At 41.6% G+C, this 23,619-nt stretch overlaps 1 pseudogene; it reads left to right on the forward strand.

Annotated features, from left to right (window-relative positions):
• Positions 1–2,914: 2,914 nt before the first annotated feature.
• Positions 2,915–23,619, forward strand: part of LOC149193386 (K(+) efflux antiporter 6 pseudogene) — a 38,878-nt pseudogene continuing 18,173 nt past the window's right edge.

Consider the following 23,619-nt stretch of genomic DNA (forward strand, 5'->3'; position numbering starts at 1 on the left):
CTTGGAGTTTACCTTTCTCAGCCTGAGGTGAAATTTCAAGCGCTAACAGAACGATCATAGCATCATATTGTTTCAAGAATTGCATCCCCATCACAACCTCATAGTCATCAATCCACACTATAGTGAATTCAACTTTCCCGGTCCACTCACCTAGTGTTGTGTCCACCTTTTCAGCTATACTAAGAACCGAATCAGGAGGAGAATTCACTGTCTTCATTTGTGCCTTCACTGGTACAAATTTCAACCCAATTCTTCTCGCAACATCTTCACTCATGAAGTTATGAGTAGCTCCACTATCTACCATATTAAGTACCTCCATAACTCCAATCTTCATCCGAACATACTCCAAGCTGTTCCTTTTAGGATCTCTCCAAGAGACCACTTCTGTAGTAGCAAAAGCTCCAAGAATCTGCATCATCCCCACAGAAGGTTCTTCTTTCTTCGTAGTAGATTGTGCAATAGCAGCCACTTTCAATCTAGAAGGACAATTCTTCACCGTATGTGGCTCAACACAAATCCAACACCTCAATGGCTTCTTTGTCTTCTCATCCAACTTTGAAGCTTCATCTTTCTTCTTATCTTTCGGCTTATCGAACTTCTTCTTCCTCTCATCAAAAGTCTCATCATAATGCTCCACCAACCTGTCCACAACAACAAAAGCTTCTTCAAGTGTTTTAATCTTCTGCCTCTTCACTTCATTGCATGCCCAAGGTTTCAATCCAATAATGAAGTTGAACACCTTGTCCCTCTCCGCCATGTCAGGAAGTTCCAAAAATGCACTTGCAAACTCCCGTTGATATGTCTATAGGTTCCATGTCTACTTAATGAATTTAATATTCATCCTTGCTTCCCACGTTCCATCCTAAAGGATTGAAATGAGCCTGCAAATCTTTCTTCATATCATCCCAAGAAGTAATGTCATCAGCACTGCCATTGGAAATTTGATCCATCTGTCTTCTCCACCACATCTTAGCATCTTTTGTTAGGAATTGAGCAGCCACTTTCACCTTTGTCTCATCATCGAATAGACCCAAGCATTCCAAGTATTGCTCCATATCCCATAGAAAGTTACCAAGAGTCTTCGCGCTTCTTGTACCATCATAAGTTTCTAGTTCCTTGACTTTCACATGAGACACTCCTCCACCTGAGTTATGTCTCACGGCCTTCTTCAACACTGCGATCTCATCATTTGCACCATCAAGATATTTCTGCAAGTTCAAGATCTCTGCCAGACCTTTATCCAGGCTTGCTTCTCCAATCTCCTTGACTTCAATTTCAAGTTGTGTACACTTAAGATCAATGTACTCATGCCAAGTCTGGAGTTCATCAAACTCTTCCCTTATCTACACATGATCCTGTAGTTCCTTCATGACTAGATCCATCTTTGTAGTCGAGTAAGATTCCAATGCCTCCATTCTCTCTAGTATCTTGTTTATAAAAGCCTCGGTCGCATTATGGCTAGATTCACTCGATACCACATGAGATTTACCTGCCATTTCTGCTTCCTTCTTCCTTCTTTGTGATCGAGTATTGACCATCCACCAGCTTCACATGTACCCTACAAACTGAACCAGTTCTTGTTCCACTTGTGTGAAACCAACTTCCTTCACCTGCAAGTACCAGTTTCCACTATCACTTCGTCACGAGAAAACCTGCTCTTTGTTCACCAGCTCCAACCGTGAGCTCTGATACCACCTGCCAAGGTGTGTATTAGCTCTTTACTGTTGACCCAATTAACTACCTGATTAGCTCTGATACCACCTGTCATGCCCCCAGGCATACGGTAGTTTTTCAACCATACTTGGAGAGGTGTGGCACCACCGAACACTTTCTTTTCACCAATACTTATGTTCATGGACTACGCCTAACCACTTGTCCTACTTAGTTTGTGTTTCTCAACCAAGTAATTATTATGTTTCCTTTATACCAATGAACACCCATACACATTCATTATCATCAGCAATTATAAATGAAGAACACAATTGCACAGTATAACGGGAGGGGCAACTCCCTGAATAATGAGTCTGCTCGAATATATTATATTATCAACTTTTCAACTTTTACAGGTATACTTGGAAACACCAAGTTTCATACTTATCCAAATTTACAACTTGCCACACCTTCGTGTGCCAACCAAAGTTCCTTACCCAAGCTGGGTGGGCAAGCCCTCACACGAGTTGCCAACCGACTCCTCAACCGAACCTTGTTTCTTCGTGCACGACAAGCAGGCGACCTACCCGAGTCACCTGAGACACCTTCATTTCGTTTCAACCGGCGGCGACCTTACCAAAGTCTCTACCACGTTTTTCTTTACACGTTGGGCGGACAACTCACCCAAGTCACCACCCGCGCTCTTCGTCCGAACGATGGGTTCCTTCACCTGCGCCCTCACCCAAGAACCGAGAGCTGTGCGTTATCTTTGTGAGGCCTTGCTCAAGGATGGGTGCATAAGAACTGTGCCTCACCTTGCTACGGCTTCACCCGTACTTCGCACTGCTCCTTGATCGAGTTGTGATGTCCAAAAGTCGATGTCCAAATGCTTCACGCCTTCATTGTATTTATATGGATGGTGGGGCGAGTCGAGCTACCCAAGCCAACTCGTCCATCATGTGTTGAATGCCCCTACACTTCGCAAACTTGCCATTATTGTATGTCGGCCTGTGCCCAAGTCGTAGGTCGGCCCTTGGGTTGAGCCAACGCTCCCCATGCCATATAAACTCCTTCGCTCACCCTCTATGCACATTATAACTATGTTACTTCATACATTTGGCTGTAGAGCTGCTCGCACTTCATGTTTTCTACTTCGCTCATTTGACAACAAGCAGTCGCACCAACCGGGAGGTTGTGCCAAGAACCGCAGGTCCTTGCATCCTCCTCCACTTGAAATCGTTGGATTTGTGCTGAACCACATACGATGAAGAATTATCCTTCTATACTGAAAGTGGCTACTATTGCACAATCTACTACGAAGAAAGAAGAACCTTTTGTGGGGATGATGCAGATTCTTGGAGTTGCTGCTGCTACAGAAGTGGTCTCTCGAAGAGATCCTGAAAGGAACAGCTTGGGGTATGTTCGGATGAAGATTGGAGGTATGGAGGTACTTACTATGGTAGATAGTGGAGCTACTCATAACTTCATGAGTGAAGATGTTAAGAGAAGAATTGGGATGAAATTTGTACCAGTGAACGCACAAATGAAGATGGTGAATTCTCCTCCTGATTCGGTTCTTGGTATAGCTGAAAAGGTGGACACAACACTAGGTGAGTGGACAGGGAAATTTGACTGCACTATAGTGCGGATTGATGACTATGATGTTGTGCTGGGGATGGAATTCTTGAAACAATATGATGCTATGATCGTTCCACATCTAAAGAAGCTGTACATTTACGATGGAAGGGAAGATGTACCCATTGGTGTTCCAACCATTGGTGTGACAAAGCCTGATTGTAAACTAGCAGTGACGTAGATGGAGGATGAGAAGATATTGTAAGACATGAGTAAGCAGTTGTCTACTGTTGAGGCAAAGCTTACTGAGCAATCATTGGTTATCAAGACACTATCCGATAGTATCTTGGATTTGTCAGGAAGGCTAGAAGAAGTGGAGGATGACGATGATGAGGAGGAGGTTTATGTGAGACTGAATGTCCATGAGGAGGATCGGGTTGCATATCTACAGAGGATGGAGATAGAGAATCCTAACATATGGATTGAGCTTATTAGTGAGGGTGAGCCTTCAGGCTCTACTCCCTCTACATCTTCTTAGATGACACAGAAGATGGGGCTCATTGTTAGCTACTCATGCAGTGAGTCCTTAAACAAGTTAAGCAGGTATGACATATGGTGCAAGAATGGTTCGGCATTAGCATCATGACATGTTGCAGATGGGATGGAGTTCCATGGACCTGAGCATGGGAGAGATTCTTGGTGAGTCCAGGATGTGGCAAAATCCGAGATAGAGTAGTGAAGGCATAAGGATTGAAGGAGTTATCGAAGGAGATAGAGGGTTATCGAAGGAGTTTATATGGCATGGGGAGCATTGGCTCAACCCATGGGAAACCTACGACTTGGGCAAAGGCCGACATACAATAATGCCAAGTTTGTGAAGTGTAGGGGCGTTCAACACATGGTGGATGAGTCGGCTTGGGCAACTCGACTCGCCCCACCATCCATATAAATACAACGAAGGCATGAAGCATTTGGACATCGACTTTCGGATATCACAACTCGAGCAAGGAGATGTGTGAAGTATGGGTGAAGCCGCAGCAAGGTGAGGTGCAATTCTTATGCACCCATCCTCAGGAGGGCCTGCACGAAGATAATGGATAGGTCTCAGTTCTTGGGTGACGGTGTGGGTGAAGGCACCTGTCGTTCGGACGAAGAGCATGGGTGGTGACTCAGGTGAGTCGCCCACCCAACGTGTAAAGAAAAATGTGGTAGAATCTTTGGTGAGGGCGTTGCTGGTTGAAACGAAACGAAGGTGTCTCAAGTGACTCAGGTAGGTCGCCTGCCCATCGTGCATGAAGAAACAAGGTTCGATTGAGGAGTTGGTTTGCAGCTCGTGTGAGGGCACGCTAGCCCAGCTCGGCAAAGGAACTTTCGTTGACACACAAAGGTGTGGCAAGTTGTAAATTTGGCTAAGTATGAAACTTGGTTTTTCCAAGTATACTTCTAAAAGTTGAAAAGTTGATTAATATAATATATTCAGGCAAACTCATTGTTTAGGGAGTTGTCCCTCCCTTTATACTATGCAATTGTGTTCTTCATTTATAATTGCTGATGATAATGAATGTGTATGCATGTTCATTGATATAAAGGAAACATAATAATTACTAGGTTGAGAAACACAAACTAAGTAGGATAAGTGGTTAGGCGTAGTCCATGAACACAAGTATTGGTGAAAAGAAAGTGTTCGGTGGTGCCGCACCTCGCTAAGTATGGTTGAAAGACTACTGTAGGCCTGGGGGTGTGACAGTACACCTATCACACCCCCAAGCCTATGGTAGTCTTTCAACCATACTTGGTGAGGTGCGGCACCACCGAACACTTTATTTTCACCAATACTTATGTTCATGGACTACGCCTAACCATTAGTCTACTTAGCTTGTTTTTCGAAACCAAGTATTATTATGTTTCCTTTATACCAATGAACACCCATACACATTCATTATCAACAGCAATTATACAAGAGAACACAATTGCACAGTATAAAGGGAGGGGAAACTCCATGAACAATGAGTCTACTCGAATATATATTATTAATCATCTTTACAAAGTTTACAAGTATACTTGGGAAACACCAAGTTTCATACTTAGCCAAATTTACAACTTGTCACACCTCCGTGTGCAAACCAAAGTTCCTTGCTCAAGCTGGGCGGGCGTGCCCTCACACAAGCTGCCAACTGACTCCTCAACTGAACCTTGTTTCTTCATGCACGACGAGTGGGCCACCTACCCAAGTCACCCGAGACACCTTCATTTCATTTCAACCGGTGGCGGTCTCACGAAAGTCTTCACTGTGTTTTGCTTCCCACGTCGGGTGGGTGACTCACTCGAGTCACCACCCGCGCTCCGCGTCCGAATGATGGGCACCTTCACCCGCACCCTCACCCAAGAACCGAGACCCATGCATTATCTCCATGCAGCCTTGCCCGAGGATGGGCGCATAAGAACTGCACCTCACCTTGCTGTGGCTTCCCCCTTACTTCGCACATCTCCTTGCTCGAGTTGTGATGTCCAAATTGTATGCCAAATGCCTCCATCGCATTGTTTACTTATATTGTTGGTTGGTAAATTCTAATTGCCCAAGCCGACTTGCCAAATGCCCCTATATACTTCGAAAAATCACCATTAACATGGTCGGCCTTTGTCCAAGTCGTAGGTTGGCCCATTGGTTGAGCCAATGCTCCCCCACACCATATAGACTCCTTCGCTCACCCTTCCTTATGCACATTCTTACATTGTAACTTCGCACATTTGGTCATAGAGTTTCCCGCACTTCGTTCGTTCACCTTTGCTCATCCACCAACAAGCCAAGTCGCACTTCGGCTCGGCGGTGATGCCTTTGGACCGCAGGTCCTTACAACCTCCTCCACCTGAAGTCGTTGTCGTCCTCGACAACATCCACCATCCAAGCAACCATCTTGTCACCAAGATTTCCATAGCCGAATAGCCTTATCCATGATATCAACTCCTCCACATACTGCAAACATCCCTAAAACATATGTAGAACCACCATCTCCATCATATGTCATTCCTCCTCATAGTCTTCCTATCATCATCCCGATTCTGACACACATCTGCACATTGGTACCCCTCATGACTCAAGCTAGTTGGGTAGCTAATCTAGCCATACGCCCAAATCACAAGAATGCACATCATTATGCCATCATCAGTCTTTCCGTAATTTCTACTACATTTCGGACTCATCGAAGTCTGCTCAAGACACCATGCTCAGGTCCATGGAAACTCCATACCATCTGTAACATGTCTGATCCATGGTCTTGTTGTACAAGGAGTGTAAAACCTCCCCATAAGATCATACAAACATGTCCATGTCACATCAGCATCTGCACAACATCTCTGCCTTGGCATTCCCATAGAGTGTCCATGGGTGACACCTCTATACATGCTCCTGCATCATGTCCCTACATAACTCATGCTCCATGTCTCCAACCTGATGTCCATGACTCTAGTTGTCCATGATGCCCAACCAAGTGGTCTCATCCCAACATCTGATCATCCGCATCCAAGTCTGCAAATCTGTCATAAAGAAGCCTCCTTCCAAGGCCCCTTGTTAAGGTGGTGTAGCCCCTTCCAATCAAGGTCCCTGCACCAACCCATCTCCAAGGTTGTCTATAGAGAAAGGAGGGCCAAGAAGTTTCCTCCCTGACTCTCATCCACCCATGTATCAGATTGATGTTGTGTCCTCAAGTATCTGTGCACAGCCTCAATCTCCTCACATGTACACCCAAGCTCACCAAGCTTGTCTTTTGTCAACTGAAAGTCATATACACCCATAGCATACCTGTAAAAGTCCACTATACCTGCCGGATCTCTACCTGCATAATCCTCTCCAACCATTGCTTCTGAAGTAGTACTCAGACTCCCTTCTCTTGCAACTCCATTGTGAAGATCATTAGTAGAAGATGTCCCTGTCAAGTGCTCCCTGATTCGTGAGATTGTCCTCTCACTTCCTTCCTTATTCCTCACTCTTGCAACGAAGTCAATCAACTTCCCTTCCTTCTTTGTTTGAGTCATACTCCCAAGTCCTCTTTGCTCCACATCCTCATGCTTCACATTCAGACCTTTGGGATACAAATTCATATAATTCACCCTCGGTCTATACCCCAAGCAACTCCTTCTATTCATCGGAACTAACATAGTTCTCCCTTTAGCTGTGATCAAGAGAATGTCTCGGTCCACCATTGGTATGGCTTGTGCAAGCTTCATGAAATCTTGCCCCAACACCATAGAATGATCATCCATGTCCACGATCCTCAAGTCCAACTTTCCAAACCACGAGCCCACTCTCACTTGAGTGTTCTCCATCACACCAGTAACAACTTTCATGGTAGAGTTGACTGCTTTGAAAGCACACCATTCCCTCTCCATTTTAGCTTTCTTCCCAAAAGACTTTGTTGCCTTCTTACTCAAGAAGCTATGAGTAGCCCTCGTATCCACCAAAGTTGCAAATCTCTTGCCTTTCATGGTCACCTGCACAAAACTCAGCTTCAAGGCATCACCTCCTTTTGTCGGCTTTATCTTGTGTCTCACATCAGAAACCTTCTTCAAAATCTCGGCCTCAGAACTGTCCATTGGCTTGTGCTCCAATTTGACATTCCTCCTAAGGTACTTCACTTCCTTTCTTGTCTATTCTAAGCAACTCGATCCTAGTCCAGCTTGACTCTCTTCAAGCTTGTCCTCCATCACATTCTGCTCAAGTGCACCAACCAAGTCTCCATTGACTACTTCCATAGAACTAAGCTTCCGAACATCCTCTGGATTATCTCAGTAGTGAGTTCCCAGCTTGTCAATGTAGTCAAGCTCTTCCTGCTCAATTACACCAACCTTCTTACAAAGAAGCTTCTTCTTTATCTCTTCCTTAATTTGCTTGACTTCGACTTCCACCATGGCACTTTTCTTCCTCAACCGGGCTCTCTCATCCAAGAGCTCTTGAAGATCAAGTCCATTCTATCAGATCTCCTTGTCAAGTTCCCTGAGTTCACCATCCATCGTACTTCCATATTGGGACTTGAGTTCTTCAAGTTCCTTCCTTAGCTTTGAACAACTTTCCCAAATCTTCATATTCTCAGCCTTCATCGAAACCCAGTCAGAACTCCATTTCCTCACCTGTTCCAACACTTTGTACCAGAAGAATTCACCTGTATTATGGCTAGACTCACCTTCCATAGGTTCATCTACCACCTTCACCATTTCATCCTTCTCCATATTCACCAGCTTCACCAAGTTCTTGCAATACCCAAACCAAATCTTGTTCCACTTGTATGTGAAACCAACTTCCATCACCTCTAAGTACCTGTTTTCACTGTCACTTCGTCACGAGCAAACCTTGCTCTAATACCAACTGTCAAGATGATACACACCTTATTGTTATACACTGGCTTCACCCACTGTGAACCTGCTATGATACCGCCTGTCACACCCCCAGGCCTACAGTAGTCTTTCAACCGTACTTGGCAAGCTGCAGCACCACCGAACACTTTCTTTTCACCAATACTTATGTTCATGGACTACGTCTAACCACTTGTACTACTTAGTTTGTGTTTCTCAACAAAGTAATTATTATGTTTCCTTTATACCAATGAACACCCATACACATACATTATCATCAACAATTATAAATGAATAACACAATTGCACAGTATAAAGGGAGGCGCAACTCCCTGAATAATGAGTCTGCCTGAATATATTATATTAATCAACTTTTCAACTTTTACAAGTATACTTGGAAACACCAAGTTTCATACTTAGCCAAATTTACAACTTGCCACACCTTCATGTGCCAACCAAAGTTCCTTGCCCGAGCTGGGCAGGCGCACCCTCACACGAGCTGCCAACCGGCTCCTCAACCAAACCTTGTTTCTTCGTGCACGACAGGTGGGTGACCTACCCGAGTCACCCGAGACACCTTCGTTTCATTTCAACCAACGACAGCCTCACCAAAGTCTCTATCGCATTTTTATTTACATGTCGGGCAGGCAACTCACCTGAGTCACCACCCGCGCTCCTCGTCCCAACAATGGGCACCTTCACCCATGCCCTCACCCAAGAACTGAGATCCATGCATTATCTCTGTACGGCCTTGCCCGAGGATGGGCACATAAGAACTGCACCTCACCTTCATGCGACTTCACCCTTATTTCACACTTCTCCTTGCTCGAGTTGTGATGTCCGAATTGTATGCCAAATGCCTCCATCGCATTGTTTACTTATATCGTTGGTTGGGAAAGTCAAGCTGCGTAAGCCGACTTGCAAAACAACCCTACATACTTCGCAAACTCACCATTAACATGTTCGGGCTTTGTCCAAGTCCTAGGTCGGCCAGTGGGTTGAGCCAACGCTCCCCACGCCATATAAACTCCTTCGCTTCATCCTCTAATGCGCATTATAACTTGTCCTTCGCACATTTTAGGCATGAAATCTCACACTTCGTTTGTTCCACTTCACTCATTTTCCAACAAGCCATAGCACTAACCGGGAGGTCGTGCCAAGAACCACAGGTCCTTACATCCTCCTCCACCTGAAATCGTTGTCGTCCTCAACAACATCGCATCCTGGTATCCATCCACCAAGATCATCATCAATAACTACCTCATCCTTGGTCCATGATATCGACTCCTCCACATACTACAAACATCCCTGCAACATATGTAGAACCACCATCTCCATCATGTGTCGTCCCATCCTGTGAACTGTCCTCCTTCCTGCCTGCCTGATGTCAACATCTCTCTGGTACACTACTAGCCCCCATGACTTGAACTAGTCGGGTGATTAGGCCAACTGTCATGCTCAAATCATAAGAATGTCCATCCTTATGCCTTCACCAGTCTATCTCGGATTCTTCCACATCCTGGACTCACCAAGACTCTCACCCATGCTCAGGTCCATGGAAACTCCATCCCATCTTCAACATGTCATGATGCTTAATTGCGGACCATTCTTGCACCATTTGTCATACCTGCTCAACCTGTTTTAAGGAATCACTACCATGAGCAGCTAACAATGAGCTCCATCTTCTATGTCATATAAGAAGATGTAGAGGGAGTAGAGCCTGAAGGCTCACCCTCACTAATAAGCTCAATCCATCTATCAGGATTCTCTATCTCCATCCTCTGTAGATATGCAACCCAATCCTCCTCATGGACATTCGATCTCACATAAGCCTCCTCATAATCATCATCCTCCTCCACTTCTTCTAGCCTTCTTGACAAATCCAATGACTGCTGGGTAAGCTTTACCTCAGGAAGTGTCCTGATAGCCAATGACTGCTGGGTAAGCTTTACCTCAGTAGTAGACAACTGCTTACATACATCATCCAACCTCTTCTCATCCTCCATCTACATCACTGCCAGCTTACAATCAGGGTTTGTCATACCAATGGTTGGAACACCAATGGGTACATCTTCCCTTCCATCATAAATGTATAGCTTCTTCAGATGTGGAACGATCATAGCATCATATTGTTTGAAGAATTCCATCCCCAGCACAGCCTCATAGTCATCAATCCGCACTATAGTGAAGTCGACTTTCCTGGTCCACTCACCTAGTGCTGTGTCCACCCTTTCAGCTATACCAAGTACTGAATCAAGAGTAGAATTTACCGTCTTAATTTGTGCCTTCACAAGTACAAATTTCAGCCCAATTATTCTCACAACATCTTCACTCATGAAGTTATGAGTAGCTCCACTATCTACCATAGTAAGTACCTCCATACCTCCAATCTTCATCCGAACATACTCCAAGCTATTCCTTTCAGGATCTCTCCGAGAGACCACTTCCGTAGCAGCAGCAGCTCCAAGAATCTTCATCATCCCCACAGAAGGTTCTTCTTTCTTTGCATTAGATTGTGCAATAGCAGCCACTTTCAGTCTAGAAGGACAATTCTTCACCGTATGTGGTTCAGCACAAATCCAACTCTTCAATGGCTTCTTTGTCTTTTCATCTGACTTCGAAGCATCATCTTTCTTCTTCTCTTTCAACTTATCTGACTTCTTCTTCCTCTCATCAGAAGTCTCATCATAATGCTCCACCAACCTGTCCACAGTAGTAAAAGCTTCTTCAAGTGTCTTAATCTTTTGCCTCTTCACTTCATTGCATGCCCAAGGTTTCAATCCAATGATGAAGTTGAACACCTTGTCCCTCTCCGCCATGTCAGGAAGTTCCAGAACCGCACTTGCAAACTCTCGCTGATATGTCTGTAGGTTCCCTGTCTCCTTAATGAATTTAATCTTCATCCTTGCTTCCCACGTTTCATCTTGAGGATTGAAATGAGCCTACAAAGCTTTCTTCATATCATCCCATGAAGTAATGTTGTTAACACTGCCATTGGCAATCTGATCCATCCATCTTCTCCACCACATCTTAGCATCTTTTGTCAAGAATTGAGCAGCCACTTTCACCTTTGTCTCATTGTCGGATAGACCCAAGCGTTCCATAGCAGCAAATCCTGGGCTGAGCTACTTGTTGAAGGGAAAAATTACACAAATCTTACTGGCAGGGTTGGCTGGCAGGATTACACAATCTTGGAGCCCAGCAGAGTGTTAGAGGGAATTGCATAATTCTTGGAGGTAATGGCTAGTTGTCCTCCAGAAATGCACAAATTTCACTAGAAAGCTGCTCAGCATGCAGCTGGACCAAGTCTGGGTAAGCAACCTATGAAGGGAAGAGATCAAACTGTGATCGATAGGCTGCCTTTGAGCAAGAAATACACTGAATCTTGAGGACTTGACGAAGCAAGCTAAGCTGATGTGAAGGTTGGTAGGGAGGCTCCAAAACAGGCTAGGTAAAAATTTTGGAGGGTGGTTGTAGCTGCTACAACAAAACGTAAACAAGCAAACAAACAAAGAAACAAAGCAAAAGCATGAGTAAATGCGTAAGGAAAGCGAGTAAGAAAACAAGTAGGCCAACAAACAAACATGCAATGTAAGAAGAAAACATGCATGTAAGAAAACACACTCAAAAGAAAAGACTACTCCTACTCCTAACCTAATGATGCATGGATCTGTTTACGTGAAGTGATACTTCCAATGCAACCACTGGTGCATTGGTCGACCAATGTTGGTGAAGGCATGGTTTGCGAACATCATAATTTTGTGAACCAACAAACATGAAAGATATAACAATGAAGATAAATAGACTCCAATTTTAAATGTGCCAACAGAACATAAGTGAGAGAAAGTACATGACATGAAATCTATGGACTTATCACGATGTTGTGTGACACTGTACGCAACTACTAAGCATACGCATACTCTTGACTTTGACATGCAAGAAAATGAAATAAACAAGGACAACTTGCGTCATGCACGTGTGCTTGCTATGTAAGATTCCTCTAATGCATGAGTATAGGATCATGTAGTTCGAGTGGATGAAGCATAATCTGTGTGTGAGATTCATATTCAATGCATATAGATGAGTGATGAGGAGCTTGAGGTGTTTCAACAATTTCCAAATCAGATGTTAAACCAACCTCAGGACAGTGAGGGCCTGACATAACCATCAACTCAGGCTAAGGTGCCTCAACAGTCTGTGGGTTTTCGACTTTGTCGACAGATAGATCATCATAAATTGGTGGCTTGGAAAAATCAAATTTGATAGAATCATAATAATGATTGAATACGGGATTAAATAGATCACGACATCTACGATCAACAAAATCAATGGTTCCATCAGCATCCTCATGATCTGATGAATCAAATAGAGGGGTAGATGAGAAGCGGAAAAATTCACCTTTGTGTTCCCGAAAAAAGTAGATGAACAATCAAGTTGATTTTCAATGAATAATTTGTCCTCTCCATTGTCGGATGATGGACTGATATCCAGCGTGTTCTACAAATGATCAACAAAGGGTACATCCGTAGTTTGGGATATACATGCAAAACCATGGATGGCAGAATCACCAAATATGTTAGTAAAAAATGGAGGAGGCTCATACGGAAGGGAGTCATCCTTCGCCGAGGATTGATGCTCAAGCTCCTAGTCATACTCTTCATGGATGACAACGCAAGCTAGTTTTGCAACACCAACTCCGTTGATGGCTTGATCCTTGTTCACAACAAGTGTAGAGTATGGAATGGAAGACAACAAGACAGTCCAATCCAGAGGATAAGCAGAACATGAAGACAAAGGTTGAGGTAAAAAGACATGTGACAACCAATGGGCTTCACAACCAAATATGTGCTAAAATTGAGTGAAGTGATGTTCGAAGTATGTGACAGTTGAACGGATGTGTGTGCTTGTTCTTCCACATCACTCTATAGTAGTGGAGCTATTTGATGAGGGGACGGCAGACAATCACTTATGACAGTGACTGTGTCCGTTTGTGATTGCGTAGCTCCATCGCCGAACTATGCTAAGCAAGGCTTGGGCTTAAACTTTCTTTTATGATTATCAGATTTGGTAAGACGGTACTTAAATCTGTCCATGAGATATTGGAATTTCATCTGGCTTTTCGGAGCTTGAAACTACAACACAAGAAAGCGGTCCCAAAATTCCATAGGTGATTCATGTGGGGCATTCCATTGTTGTAACAGTTTTTTGTCAAGAGGTTCTAGATCAAAATGATGGAAATTAGATTCAATGAGATCACAGAACTGCTCAAGTGAGTGCATGCTTCTGGGAGGCAGACTCCAGTACCATAGTTGTGGGGATTCATGAAGTGTGTATGAAAGCAATAGACTAAACTCTTCTGCATAGAACTCGTCTGCATTTTCAAGGAATACATAGAAGTCTTCTAAGTACTTAGGCCAGGCTACTTCGCCTTCACCATCATACATGAACTCAGACAAGAGATCAAAAAAATTCCTCGTGATGTTCAGAGGATCGACATGCAAAATACATCGTGTAGGGATGAGTGTAATAGAATCCATGATAGATGTGAAAAGGTTCAAAATAGGATGAGAGGACACAACTTGTCATTTTTCCCTCCGTCTAGTGCTAGAAATGTTGATGGTGCTGGACCTATCAACATGTCAGGGGATCTCCCCGGTAAGAAGTCCCAACTAGACCTTAGACCATTTGGTGTAGGAGTCCTACCAGTGGGTCATATGGTATCACCTTGACCGTGGTTGTGCGCAAAGGCGAGTAAGATATCCCTTTTGGTAGCAAGGGTGTCACATATGAAGCAAGTCAAGGAAGGTGCATGAATGGTTTTAACACATGGAAAGTGAGGTGCCCATTGGAAACCTGTGAAAGTACATGGCTAAGAAGGGAACACATGAGCAAAGATGTATCACAAACTGGAAAGCAAGTAATCTAGCAATCCAAAGTGATGGTTAAACCAACAACACATTTCAGTAAGATTCATACATGCATATACAGAAAAAGTCTATACACACATGCGTAAGTAAATAGATACATATATCATTAGAGTAAACAAGTTAGCTGAAATATAATAACAACATATGCATGAAACGTGTTGGCTCTGTTATATTAAGAAGTGAAAGTTCCAATCATACAGTACAACTATGACCAACCACTAGTCTCGATAGCGAAACGTTATAGTCACTGCTACCTGCTCCTCCAAAGAGATGTACTAGCTCTGCATTGTGGAGAAGCCAAGGCTCATTACAATACTCTCCAAGCTTTCTCTAAGATACTCCTATCGGAAGCTTGGCTAACCAAAAGCCTCTACAATGAGTTATGAGGGACTATATATAGCAAAGGGTGGGGTGACCCTTGACATCCCCCTTTGTGACTATTAAACTACCCTCATGACTCTTCAACTACTCTACGACTATTACATCCAACTGTCGACACTTGAACTTCCACTTGACAAGATGTTACATACAATCTGCACATGCACCCATGTGAGACAAAATAGGCTTAAGCAAGCCATACAAGAAATCACTATGACTCGGACAACTATGGGAAGACCAGCTCTTCAACATCATCATGATGGTCGATAGTGGCAAACTGGTGCCAAGCGGGGTAGACCACAATGGTGTCTGTGTACTCTGTGGTGACATATTTCTGGAAACGAACTCTTTCCTCTATTGAATCTGGGTACACTTCTCTGGCTCCTTTGTCCAACTCATCTAATAACATGCACATCATTGTCTTGAGTATGGCCAGACCAGCGACATACTAATGCATGATGTCTACACTGATCGCCAATTCTGCACTGGTGGTTATGAACATCAACTCATAAAAGTACGAGTCAAGCTCTAGTCAGACTTGTGTCCTTTTCTTTGTCTCGATGAGTGTCCCAATAGGTGGGATCACATATGCACACACAAAAACATCCTTGCTTTTGAATACTTGTGCATGGGAAGCCCACAAACTAGTGATGAGATATAGGAGTTCTTCATTGTTCCAGATCTGACTCTGGATGTGTGCCTTGAGCTCGACCACTTTAGGCTTCATCATCTTTGGCAAGTATAACTGGGCTCCTTTGTATCCCGTTGTCCATGTTTGCATGTGATCGGCATAAGCATGCAAATTTGACAAGATATGTGCTCTCTTAGCACATCGCTACTACCAACCGTTGAGATGGACAACTGCCTTATGCATGGTACCAAACTTGGAATACAATGCTCGCATGACTGTCGCAAGGGATGATACTTCATCTACTATCACCTTCTTCAACTCTTCTCGGGTGGATGCTGTAACCCGTTCTCCTTCCTGCTTGATCATCTGTAACTCCTTAGCCTTTTGCTCATTCTCTGCTATCAAGAAGTGAACACTTGAGCTAGTGGCTTCAACATATGCTCTGGTAGCATCATTCAATGTTGTTGGATGTTTGCGCACATCAGATACAATCACTCATTCCTCAAATTGCGTACGACTGTGGTCATCCAGAGTAGACATTGTGCATGATTACAAAACTCTATGCTTTGACTCACCGAATGATATTTTGTGCATCTCTCCTTCCGGAATGTCTCTAAGGATCTCAGTGTCTCCTTGGTCACTTTGTACTTGCTTTTCTTCTAGATCTAGTGAAGCCGGTAGATCAACCTCTTAGTGGTAAGGCATGAGGTCGATGTATTGCTCTAACTATGGCTACTCCATCTCTATATCCATCTGCTCAAGTACTCGTTCAATCTCTTAAGCAAAGTCCTGCTCTTGTGACTTCTCACCCTGTCTACTTTGCACCAACTACTCAGATGAGTCTACTACCTGTACAAGCATAGTTTCATATGCCTATGCATGTTGCACCCCTTGCTGTACCTTTCCTTGTTGTGATTCCTTCTCCTATCTGCGCAGATCTTGTTCCTTCCAAAGTTGCTCCTTCAACTCATGCAACTCCTTCAATGTGTCCTCCATCCTCTATTTTTCTCTCTGCCTTTGTGCGGTCCTCCTGTTACATTGTTGCCTCTTCGCCTCTATTAGCAAAGTTGCTTTCTGCACAAGTGGGTTTTCTCTAAACTTGTAGCTTTTTTTTGCCTCTGCATTATCGACAATATTTCTCTTGCCTTTTTCATGCGTTGGTATGTTTACCTCTACTGCTTCTCCTGCTGATGCTCTCCTTGATGCTGCTTCACGCTACTTCTCTAACCATTCCACAGTGATGCCAATGAGTTCATTGGGCCTGGAGAAGTTGTGACAATATCTCCATGGGTCCTCCTCAGCCCAATGACATGCCCCATGGATCCACGGAAACTATACTCTCGCACAGTGATCCTTCACAAAAAGTGCAGGTCATATGTATTAAAGCTTTTGGTGCTGAAAGGATATTTCTTTAGCTCCTTTGTTTTAGCATCTGCATGCTTGAGATTCCACATCTCGTACAACCCGATCTGAAATAGAGGAGTGGCCCAAGGTGCCTTCTTCTTCTGGTGCAGCCTAGTTGACAATCCAATGGAGATGTGGTATGATACTTCTTGCATGATGAGCTTGTCCGTGGAAAACTTCGTAAAAACATGAAGACTCTTCTCCGCACTGTGCATTCATATGAAGGTGCCAAATGGTGAGGCATACCAATACATGATGTCAATCAGTGCCTCCATTGCTTCCTTCGACATGCAAGGTGGATCCTTCTCAAATATCATCTTGTACAGCGGGCTGACAAAATGGTTTGACCACTGTGTGATGACTCCTCAGAAGTTGCATTGGGAAAAAAATATACAATAAGTGTTCACAGAGGCTTCCATTGACGTCCATGTCCACTTCAAACCCAAGAACTCTTGATGGGTACAGATTGCATCGAAGATGTAAGTGGACATGTAGATTTCTGCTTGCTAACCTTTGGGCGGCTACCGAATTCTTGCTACCTATTCCTTCAACCTATGAGCCAACATGTCAAACCAGTTGCATGCTTTGCCTTCCTTGGCCAGTTGGTCTAGTGCAATCACCCAACTTTGCGGGAAGGTCTCTGTGCTCTCTTGGCCATACAAGGGAGATGCAAAGATGACCAAGTACTGATATGCCTTCCACAGTATCTTTGTCTTGTAAACATCGCTGGGTTTCATCCTGAATTTGGATGGCTCCTTCACCCAGTTCTTCAAGATATCCCTGGAGTTGGAATTGCTACTGGGCATGCTGAAGGGTCTCTCCATGGTAATCACTAACTTCGGCAAGTGGTACATCTACAAATAATCTTGTACCCTAAAGGTAGAAATCTTTGTCCCGCTGACACTCCTCAATGTCATCATCTTGATATCAGTGTGTGAGATGATCCAATGTATCATGTCAACACATGGGAACATAGGATGCCTGCATTCAATCCGATAGAAGGCAGACTTGTGAATGTTCACATAGACTTGGAGGTCTTTGAGATCTTCCTCAAATGTGCTTTAGAATGCATCATTGACCTCTTGCCACTTTAGCTTGATGTATTTGTCTACAATCAACTTGGTGTCTTCATATATCGGTAAACTTGTAAACACTCGCTCAACTATTCTTCTAGTTGTGCTTCCGTCGGTGTCCTTTGACCCTATTCTCTCAGAGGCCATTGATACTAAACTTCAGAGAGACGGACGAACACCTACTATATCTGGAGACATGGCGACATGCATGGCAAGAAATATGTCATTTAAAACCGAATAAAACTTGAGGATTGACATGAAACATACCTGGGGAACTGCTAGCAAGGATTACGCAATTTTCACTAGGAGGCCGTGAGAATAACAGCTGAAATTGCATAAAAGGTAGTCCAGACTGTTGAGAGGTTTTTTGATTGTTGGAATTGCATAGTGTGTAATCCAGATTTGCCTGTAGGGTGATGAGATTGCTTAATGAGCAATTTCCGCTGATAAGGGATGCAGGCCCAGGAACTCCATTGAGCAATTTTCTGGGTCAGCAGTCACTGCCTCTTAGAATTCAACAAAGTAAGACTGGAGGGCACTAAGTAGCCAGATTTGTGCATTTTATAGGAGGAAGGCAGAGCCTTCCCTCTCATAATTACGTAATGTTGTCCAGGAAAGGTAGAGTCTAGGCCAAGGTTACCCAGACCCATCGACGGGAAACTAAAAGCGAATGGAAATGTGAATGCATGGTGCTAGTGAGTGTAAGCAGGTGTTAATGATTATGCATGCAAACACTGAATGCAAGATTCAGAAAATGGAACAACATGCACGTGTGTGAAACAAGTCATCGAATCGGCTACTGTTCATGCAAAATGGTGTTATGCATGCGACAACAGTGAGATGCTAACAAAAACTTAAAGGGTGCTTGTACAAGCTAACATGCATGCAAACAATAGCAAATTTTCACAAAAATCAAGCAGATAGCACTCACACAAGACAAACCACAAAAAGCGACAGAAATGTTGCAAAAGACAAGTTAAGTGGACTTTCCCCAAAAATAGATGAGTTGGATGTGTTGAATACTCCTGGATGTGTTATGCGATGTCAGAGATCCAAGATTGATGTGAAGAATGAGCTCGGAAGGGTCAAATAAATAAGATTGAGGCTCATGGAACACATGCCACAAATCTAGGAAAAAGAGACACTTGGAGGAAAGTTTCTAAAAGGATCTTTGCATGTAACCTCTAGCAGCTAAAAATAGATCCCTAAAATCTAGGGATGCTTTTTTCATGTTGCTTTTTTTTATTTCGAGAAAATTTTTCCCATGCATGCAAGTCAATTTTTCTCGGTCCAGGTCCAAACTGGTCAACCTGACGGCACATGCAACAACCTACTTGACTGAGAGGGATTTTTGCACAATTTCTGGGAGGAATATGGGTTGATTGTCTAGAGGGATTACACATGTATCTCTTCCCATAATTACCTCAATTCATCTACCAATGGTTGTAAGTATACATCGATATTCTTCACTTATCTTCTACCAGGGACTATGAGAGCCAACATAATATGTTCATTGTTCATGGAAAACCATGGGGGAATATTGTTATTGATCACTACTATAGGCCAAACATAATAGTCGATGTTTTGGAGGGAAAATGTGTTGATGCCATCCATGGTTGTGCTGAGTTGTAGACTTCATACTTCATCCTTGAATTTTTCAGGCCATATATCCTCCATATACTTCATGGCTATTGAATATATTGTGGTTCACATAACTACTGACACACTTCTATGTGAGGAATTCCATCCCTTAAACATAGTTAATTCTTTGCAACGAAAGAGTCTTTAAATCCTTGGGATTATAAGCATCTACCTCAGTATCTTATGAGGACCATGTGATTTACCTTTTTTAATTACGGTGCCTTTCATGCCCATATTTTGGAAATATCTCTTTGTCTGCATATTCTCCTCTATATATAATACAATCATTTAGACATGCATGATATGATATGTACTCAACACCCAACATTTTTAATAACTACTTTACCTCTTTGCAGCTACCCGACAAGACATTATCACCCATAAAAACCTTATCTTTGAATAACCTACAGTTGGTGGGGAATATAATTATACAATGTCAATATTTAACGTTCGTAAAATCAACCATTTTTAATGTTGATTGTGTGACAAGATTTCTCAAAATATAAGGGACTTGATTGATCATGCAAATGAATTACCTCAATATCACCGAGAAACATGCATTCAACATGCCAAACTTTTCTTTCAAGTTGTACAACAACATCATTGTACCTAGCTGGGTAGACTTTGATTTGTTGCCATGTCCAACGAGAGGGGTAGTGGAAGTAGATTTCAGTCTTTTGAATAAGGTGCCAGTGGTATGAGCATCATCCCCTAGCTCATCATTCTAGAATGCATCTAAAAACATTGCCTCTATGGTAGTTGTATCCTGTAAGTAATCATCTGTACCAACCTCTATTTGGTTGCCTCCATTGCCAACTTGTGATGACGAACTAATATTGTTGTGTTCATTCCTCATTGGTGAATCTGGACGTAGTGGGAATTGAATAGGTGGTTGATTCAACGATTATTTGCATGCTTCCTCTTTGAGTCTTTCTCTAAATGCAGTCTTCTCTCAAGTTGATGTTGTAGTGGGGTGCACCAGAAAATGGAATGTTGGTTGCTCATCGTCACTAGAATCCCAATTTCAAAAAATATTGAATGTCATTAGTACAATATCAATGATACTTGTAAGCATGTCAATACAATTTGTTTATTGAAATTGCATTATACCAAACTATTATTACCATCATTTATCCAGGATTGGGCTAAAAGATTCCATGTTCCAATTAGCAAGGAGAAGAGGATGTCCATTTTCATCTACCAACTACTAGCAATATGCTCCTCATGATCAGCGATTCCTATGTTTTTGAAATGGAGGAATATTTTTTGCATCTAAACTCGATTATGAATTAGGATCTTGCAAATTTGGATACATTTTTATTCAAATTGACATGGATTAAAAAAAAAAACAATGAGATAATTGAAATATAAATAAAATCTGAACTTAATGGAGCTGGAAAGGAAGAACTCCGCATAGGGAATTTGATCAGCAATATGGAACAAGCTAGAATTTAAAGAATTGGCCATTTGATATTATTGAGATTTTGTCCCTGTATTTGAGAAAAATCATAAATAAATTATGTGTGCATATCTAAAATTAATCTCGAGAACCATATAACTACAATATGAATTTCAATATAGTTTTTAAATTGGTTTTCAAGAATTAGGTGACTTTAAGTAGAAAATGTATAACTATGAACTGTTGTAATTCATGTGGATGTGTCCTAAATTATAATTTGAGATTAATACGCCATTTTATGTGAATTTTGTTTTTCAAATAACTTTATTATTTTCAATGCCATGGTCAGGAGAGGGTTGTGGTGGTGTGGTGTTGTTAGAATCTGCTATATGAGAAGGTGGAGAAGCTAGAGTCACGTATGGCTCATTTTGAGTTTCGAGTAGCACGTCCAGTGTTCTGTCCAGCCCCATCCTCGTCTAGGTACCACTCTAGATAATCCTACCTATATTACCACTGATGACTAAGCACGATTAGAGGTGTTTTACTTTCCTTATGTGTATTCTGGTGCTTTTGGCCTCCTAAGTTATGGACTGTACCTCTAGTTGTACTTTTATTTCTCTATCATATGCTTCTAGAGGTAGTCAACAAACCTGGTCGGGGTGAGACTACTTGCATTTTGTTGTTAACAAATTTCTTTTTTGATGAATGAATTAACCTTGACTTACAAAAAAAAAAATTGAGGTTTTAAACCCTAGTAGTGCACTTATTAGACCAAATCGCATCGATGCGTTTAAATCATAACAACAATGGAACATTCAAATAGTACCCACACTGATTTCAGATATTTCCAAAAATACAAAATATCTTATCATATCGGTGCTCTTGTACCAAAATGCACTGGTGCATTTAAATAAGAAAATAACACTAGTACATTCTTGGGGGGCAGCTCAATTAGTAATCTGAGATATGTGAAATCATTGAAACTCGCGAGACCCAATTTCAAATCCCCCTATTTCAGACCTAGTTTATGAAGAGGATGGCAGGTTATAGACCCCCATAGGTTTACTAATAGTTATGTGTCAGGGAGGTTAGTTGGTTCCTCTAGGTCAACACAAAAAAAAAAACAGCACTGGTACACACCTATTTCTTGAATTTAGAAAATAAAAATGATTTCAATGATCTTGGTGCTCTTGTAACAATTACATAAGTGATGAATTTAAATTAAAAACACATTGCTACATTAAAAAAATTAATCGCATTGTTTCGTATTTTGAAAAAAAAAAAATTGTATCATGTCAGTGGATTGAAAAACATTTGGTGCTTTGACAATGTCAATGTGATTTTCTTATAAACGTATTAATTTAATTTACTGTCGAATGCACCAACGTTTGGATAAAGTGAAAAAAAACGTGATTTCATTATTTTTCGCAAAATTTCAAGGGAGTGATTTGCAAGAGAGACATAACAGGAGCACTGTGTAGAAGCAGAATACTTTCGAGCAGTAGAACTATTGAGAATATCATAAGATGAAAGTTATGGTGATTCACTCAAAACCCTGCATGGTAATAATTTTAAATTTTATTTTTTATTTTACTATTTTTTTTTACAATTTGTGTTAGGGTTTAACTAAAAGAGATATCATTTGCAATAGAGCCATACTCGGAGCACCGTGGAGTAGAAAAATAGTTTAGAACTGTAGAAAGATCAGAATTTGAAAGGTATAGTGATTCACTCAAAACCTTAAAAAAATAATTAAATTTTACTACTGATTTTATTCTTAATTTTTTTTATAATTTTTGTTAGATTTAAAAATAAAAAATAAAAAATAAAAATAAATAAATAAATAATAAATAAATAAATCTTGTATAATAAAAAATGTACTGTTGATTTTAATACTAAAATTTTTTATGATCTTTGTTCCTATTTAAATTTAATTAAAATTCAAAAGAAAAAATAAAGAAATTCAATAATTACCTTAAACCTCGAAAATTTCACCTTAGAGTTTAACTCCCCCTACCACTTCACAATTAGGGTTTTTCATTTTCTGTGTTTTATATTTAATGGGTTTGTGTACTTACTATATATAGGGAATTTGACATGTAAATTAGGGGGATCAGTTATTGAATTAAATTGAAACTATGTAGGCCCTGCCCTTTATTTTTAAAAATGGATATATGTTTTACGATATGCCATTTGTAATATAATGCACTGGTGCACTCTGTGTAATACAACACACTAGTATATTATGACATTGTTGGTTTTGTCCAGTTTGTTCATTGTCGCTCCTGGTGTAATATAATGCACCAATGTACCTATGCCAAAAATCATCGCTAAGTCATTGTGGTGCGCTTATCATTGCAAAGTGCACCATCATAATTTAAAATTAATTTTCACTAACCACGTTGAACAATTAAATCCCCCGTGTGTTTAAGGGAATAACAAATAAACGCACTGGTTACTAGAGCTCTTTTTGGCTCAAAATTATTTGATTTATGTATAAAATATATTTAATGGATTATATATTGAATGGTGCAAGATGTATATTGATAGAAAAAATGTTTAATAAGGTGTCAGGTAACAAAAATATTGATTAAC

Source organism: Pinus tabuliformis, chromosome 2_2 (assembly GCF_031772625.1).
Source record: "Pinus tabuliformis cultivar Carrire ecotype Pingquan chromosome 2_2, CPIR1, whole genome shotgun sequence".
Taxonomy (NCBI): domain Eukaryota; kingdom Viridiplantae; phylum Streptophyta; class Pinopsida; order Pinales; family Pinaceae; genus Pinus; species Pinus tabuliformis.